General features: G+C 33.0%; 1 long non-coding RNA gene across 1 annotated transcript; it reads right to left on the bottom strand.

Moving 5' to 3' along the window:
• Positions 1-497: 497 nt before the first annotated feature.
• On the bottom strand, positions 498-2,073 carry LOC140043931 (uncharacterized). The gene is made up of 2 exons (XR_011844440.1): positions 1,604-2,073; positions 498-1,175 (listed from the first exon to the last, which is right to left on the bottom strand). It is a non-coding gene; the product is annotated as an uncharacterized lncRNA (long non-coding RNA).
• Between the last annotated feature and the right edge of the window lie 4,699 nt (positions 2,074-6,772).

Below are 6,772 nucleotides of genomic sequence, written 5' to 3'. Positions count from 1 at the left end.
TTGCTCAATTTTAGGGTGTTGGAAAAACACAATATTTGTAAATTTAGCTGATTATCGGAAAAATATTGTTAGTGAAATAAATTCATAAATGGTTTTAATATATTCTCATGTAAAATTAAATGTATTTGAACAAAACGATAATCTGTAATTTAACGGCAAAATCAACCAATGTCTTTTTTCCGAAATTGTACCCTAGAAAATCATTAAAATAAAATGTTTAGAAAAATTGAACAGTCCTGAATTTAAAATCCCTGTTAGAAAAATTAATAATCTACAGAATACGATATTAAGATACAAAATTCGGTGGTTGGGATGCAGCTCCGACTATTCAAACTAAAGGTACCACTATTTGTTCCATCGAAAACTAGCGAAACCGCCATTTTGTAAACTCATCGTCATCGTGTTTATGAATTTATTTATAGCGAACGATATACGCGATGTTTATAATTGTCCGCATATAAGAATTCATATAAATAAATACATTCCAATACAACGTATATTATTACTTGTTTATTTATCACAGTATACATTTTAGTTGAGGAATATTTATCATAACTATTATAATAGCTTTTATACGAGTCCGAGGCCTAGCCCTATTAGCGAGCGATGGTTCCAGGGGCGGAAAGTCACTTAGTGACGTTGTGATCGGGCGCGTCGGGCCTAGCTAATACTAATAATATGACCTGAAATAAGCGGCTAACAAGAACTGTTATATACTTGCTTACAATTGTTTTGCTATTGATGAACAAACAAGCAATTAGATTGAATAACAAATTATTTATTCATTTTTTTTGGGTAAAAACATGTACAAACTAGTAGTAGTAGTACTGTATACTATAATATAAATTAATACATTGTAGTATAAATATTAAACTAATTCAGTATTAATAATAATAAAATATAAAATAGCCCTAACATACAATAAATATTCAATTTTTAAGGTCTACCACATGACAATAACATAATTTACAGAGTATAGTGTAGTAGGTTTGCATTCAACATAAATATTTGTATTGTAATATTCATCTAAATCCTCTGCAACATACATTTTTGTAATTCAACATTTTGTTTTAAATAATTAAATTATAGTTTGGGTATGACAGTGTCATCTTTTTATCCACTTCACTCTCAGTTTGAAGTCACAAAGAAAAAGAACTCTGCATCATCAACGATTCCTGAAAGTGTCAGAAAAAATAATAAATATTATTTTAAAAAATTTTAATGTCTGGTTGTATATATAATTATAATATATTATATGATGACATAAAAGTAAGGCAAATGGAAGCTGTATTTTATTAATTAAATTACAGTATTTACTATTATTATTTATAATCTAGGCCTAGGCCTACTAGTAGCCTAGCTAGGCATCTATTGAGCCTAATAAATCAAATAATATATTAATACTGATTGAAAAAAAGTATTTTTTGGGGGGGATCAGATCACCAGGCTAGGCCGGCCAGGACCAATGATACTCGTAATCAGTACAACTTAACGACTATCGGATCAGCATCAACACAGTACAACACACGTCTCGCTATCGCCTATACTGACACACGTGTCTCGCGTTGCCGAAACCACGCTCACAGCTAGAAAATGTACCTACCTTTCGAGGCCTGAGAATACACCAACAAATTTTGAACAGGATAGAAATATATCATACTCGATTAAACTAATATTATTCTTGATAAAACAATTGATTATAATTGTTTTAATTTGTTGGGATGCACCTCCGACTATTCAGAAAATGGACAACAACACAGTAGTCAAATCGTACCACATTTATAAATTTCACGAGTCCCGACTTCAGTCGCCGAATGTATTGTATTAGCTTCGGTTTCTTTGAAAGAAACCGATTGGTTATTCAATTATACTTATTAGGAAATGCTTTTACCATAATAGGTAATGTTGGGCGGTTCTTAAATATTCATGAGAGCTTAAAATAAAACAGCACTTATTTGCTAGGCGACGAAAAATCGTGGTTTCAGTTTTCAACGATAGGTGGCGCTTCAAAATCGTCAATGCGGAAGTAAGTCGATTTTACACGATTTAACGGTCAAAACGCGAAGTGGCTTTCCCACTGTATGACGTGTGGTACACAACTTAGCATTGGTCCACAGGAGGATATAGCAGTACACCGACAATAATATTGACCAATTAAAAGGCGTGTTAGACGCATTTATTATAGAGGTCGCTGTTACGTAAACATAAACCAAAAACCCGATAAGCGATCAAGTGCAGCAGCCGCGCTGATCAATTGCATGTTGCTGCAGACTGTCCGCCATGCGGTATGTCTACTAGAGGGAGTTTGTGTCCGCCAACCGGTACCTTGTCAAATTGCCCGACGATTCCATTTTACAGTGGGTAATTACTGTAACTAGTACAATAGCCCGGCGATTCCATTTTACAGTGGGTAATTATTGTATCTACAGTGTGGTCAATTACTCGTATTGGTATTACTTATACTGGTATTTGATATACTGTGTGTAGTTTTTTGTTCTATTTAATTAATAAATGACCTTTTACAATTGTCTATTGTGATTTTTTTAAACATTGACGAATTAGAAAATATTGGCAACAGAGGGCGCTATTTCTACATTTATAACAGAGCTATAATGAAAGAGTAAGTAATACGACCAAAGATTTTAAAATCTCTCTGGTAGTGGTACAACACTGTTCTACAATTTTAGTATCCCGTAACAGAGTAAACCCCCTATTGAATTACAACAATAATACGTTGCATGCTCCTACGAAATTTACGCATGTTTTGGGAGATACAGAATATTTTAGCTTAGTTAACATTTTAGATATCCCGACAGTTTTGTCTAAGTACTCTCACATAACTCATTATAAGCCTATGATTATTCATTATTATTATTAAATATTGTTATTATTATTATCTTGCACCCTATATAGCTCTCCGAATTTTATCTATAATTATAATTATTGTTTAATCTTAAGTTGTTTTAGGCCCATGTGACATTATGTTTAATTGTTTATTATTATTTTTACAAAGGAAAACGGACTTGGATTGGGAGGGGGGGGGGGGAGGTGAGTTCATGTTTGGTCGATAATATGTTGAACGGAGGGGTTAGGAGGGGGCATGGTGTCAATGGATATGCCTACATCGTGTGTAACTGTAACAGTGTCCGCCAGAAAGAGCTTTTAAGTGCATCTTTACATTAATTTATATTTACATTTATATGGATCAATTACAAATTATAACAGGCAACAGGTACGTTATGATACATAAACATCAGATAAGCCGTTGATTTCATCGCCCAAAAACGTGCCAATATTTGTTATAACGTAAAAGATATCCCAACTATCCACTAAAGAGAGAGTTTATTAAATTACAATATTCTGTCACCGAAAAAAATATGATATACATTTAATTTTTTTAATGTGATAGGCCTACTTCCAGACGGTTAAAAATTATGAGTCTTGACTATACATCGTACCGTTTTTTAATGTCCGTTTAAAAATAGCAGAGAAATGCAGTTTGTTTTAATATAGGCCTAAAGATATAGGCCTAATATGCAGTTTGTCCACCAGAGAGAGTTTTTGGACGGGCCTAAGTTCTTTTTTAACCAAATAATTTGTCTGGTTGTGATCGTGTATTTGAGCTTGGATGGGGAGGGGGCGTTAGTTCATGTTTAGTCGATATGTTGAACGGAGGGTGCGGGGGGCGGGGGTATGGTGTGAAGCCTACACCGTGTGTAACTGAATTGTCCGCCAGAGAGATTTAAAGGGCATCTTTACATAAATTTGTATTTAGTACATTTATATGGATCAATTACAAATTATAGCAACAGGTACGTTTTATATAAATATCAGATAAGCCGTTGAATTCATCGCCCAACACGTGCCAATATTTGTTATAACGTAAAAGATAGCCCAACTGTCCACTAGAGAGAGAGTTTATTGAATAACTATATTCTGTCGAAAAATATATGATATACATTTAATTTTGTTAATGTAATATTTCCAGACGGTGACAAATTTTGTCTTGACTATAGGCCTACATATACATTTTTAATGTCCGTCTAAAAATAGCAGAGAAATACAGTTTGTTTTAATATAGATATAGGCCTAATATGCAGTTTGTCCACCAGAGGGAGTTTTTGGACCTAAGTTCTTTTTTAACTAAATAATTTGTCTGGGTGTGATCGTGTATTTGAGCAAAGGGGGAGGGAGTTCATGTTTGGTCGATATGTTGAACGGGGGGGGGGGGGGGGGGGTGATGTATGGTGTGTAGGGATAGGCCTACACCGTGTGTAACCGAATTGTCCGCCAGAGAGAGTTTAAGGGCATCTTTACATAAATTTGTATTTTGTACATTATTATGAATCAATTACAAATTATAGCAACAGGTACGTTCTATATAAACATCAGATAAGCCGTTGATTTCATCTCCCAACAACGTGCCATTATTTGGAATGGAGGGGGCTGGGGGAGGTATAGTGTGAAGGGATAGGCCTACATTTGGCGATATTCTGTCACCGAAAAAAATATGATATAAATTAATTTTTAAATGTGATACTTCTAGACTGAGACAAGTCTTGACTATACACATACACATCGTACCGTATTTGAATGTCCGTTTAAAAATAGCAGAGAAATGCAGTTTGTTTTAATATAGATATAGGCCTATGCAGTTTGTCCACCAGAGGGAGTTTTTGGACCTACGTTCTTTTTTAACTAAATAATTTGTCTAGGTGTGATCGTGTATTTGAGCTTGGATGGGGAGGGGGGGGGGGTTCATGTTTGGTCGATAATTGTTGAACGGAGGGGGTGGAAGGGGGTATGGTGTGTAGAGATAGGCCTACACCGTGTGTAACTTAAGTCTCCGCCAGAGAGAGTTTAAGGGCATCTTTACATTAATGTGTATTTAGTACATTTTTATATGGATCAATTACAAATTATAGCAACAGGTACGTTCTATATAAACATCAGATAAGCCGTTGATTTCATCGCCCAGAAACGTTCCAATATTTGTTATAACGGTAAAGATAGCCAAACTGTCCACTAGAGAGAGAGTTTATTGAATTACGATATTTTGAAAAAAATTTGATTTACATTTAATTTTTTAAATGTGATACTTCCAGACTGAGATAAATTATGAGTCTTGACTATACATCGTACCGTTTTTTTAATGTCCGTTTAAAAAAGCAGAGAAATACAGTTTGTTTTAATATAGATATAGGCCTAATATGCAGTTTGTCTACCAGAGTGAGTTTTTGGACCTACGTTCTTAATAATTTGTCTGGGTGTGATCGTGTATTTGAGCATGGATGGGGAGGGGGAGAGAGTTGGTCAATATGTTGAACGGAGGGGGAGTGGGATGGTGTGGACGTGAAGGGATAAGCCTACACCTTGTGTAACCGAATTGTCCGCCAGAGAGTGTTTAAGGGCATCTTTACATAAATTTTTATTTTGTACATTTATATGAATCAATTACAAATTATAGCAACAGGTACGTTCTATATAAACATCAGATAAGCCGTTGATGTCATCGCCCAACCGTTTACGTTTATTTATCAATTTAATTTAACGTTAAAATCCAGTCGAATTTGGTTAAAAGGATATGTTTTCAATGTTGAAAAAAGATTGAAAGAGGTAGTTATAAATTATGCTTTCATGTTTTAACCCCTTTACAGTATTACGTTTCTTTAGCAATCTCTTTTCAACGTTAATTTAACGTTAAAATCGAGTTGGCATTTTTGGTTAAAATGACAACATGTTTTCATCATTGAATAAAGGTTGAAATTATGTTTTCATGTTTTAACTCCATTACAGTATTACGTTTCTATATCAATCTCATTTCAACGATAATTTAACGTTATAATCGAGCTGGCTTTTGGTTAAAATGGCAACATGATTTGAATTGAACATTGTGTTACGTTTATAACACAATATAATGTTAACGTTAATTCAACGTTAAAATCCATTTGGCATTTTTGGTTAAAATGACAAAATTTTTTCAACATTGAATAAAGGTTGAAATTACATTGTGTTAACGCCATTATTACGTTTGTTTTTCAATATTATTTCAACGTTAAGATGTATTGTCCCTTTGACTAATTCAACAAAATAAATTTATTTAAAAAAATTAATATTTCGAAAAAAAGTTGGTCATTTTGAAGTATCATAATAGTTATTAACTTTCACCAAAAATTAGTCGAAAAAAGTTGATTTAAAATTAAAACAAAACAGTAGACACATTATGAATATTTTCATAACCCAAAGTTATCCATTTTTAAACTTAACCTTATTTTTGCATGCAGATGTCATTTGTCCATTCGTCTACAAGCCTTTCGTTTTACTATTACAAATGTCTTAATTAAATGCACTGTGTTGAAGGGTGCAGTATGTTTGAATTTACAGTTTGTCTGTAATATTTCTGCTACAGTATTCTGTAGTATTTTGAAAGATATGCTACTTAAATTAGGTTGTATTTAAAACAATAATCATAATAAAGGTTACATTGGTTAAACATTAAATTATTACCCGAACCTTACTTTCTTTAAAAAAAATACAAATAATAAGTCAATCTATCAATATTCATTATAGTTTGCTCCTATGGAATTTATAAATTATATCTTATGTTTAGGAAGTCTTTTTTATGTTTTACATTGTAATGTTTAATGTCTTTTGGAAACTCACCAGACCAAAAATCCTTTTTTTTAGATTCCACACATCATTTTTAACAAGGCTTTTTCTTGTAATTTGTTTTATAAAATTGTATGTACTGTGAAACAATAAAAATGATATG

This window comes from Antedon mediterranea, chromosome 3 (assembly GCF_964355755.1).
Source record: "Antedon mediterranea chromosome 3, ecAntMedi1.1, whole genome shotgun sequence".
NCBI classification, from domain to species: Eukaryota; Metazoa; Echinodermata; class Crinoidea; order Comatulida; family Antedonidae; genus Antedon; species Antedon mediterranea.
This window is presented reverse-complemented; position numbering and strand designations above follow the sequence as displayed.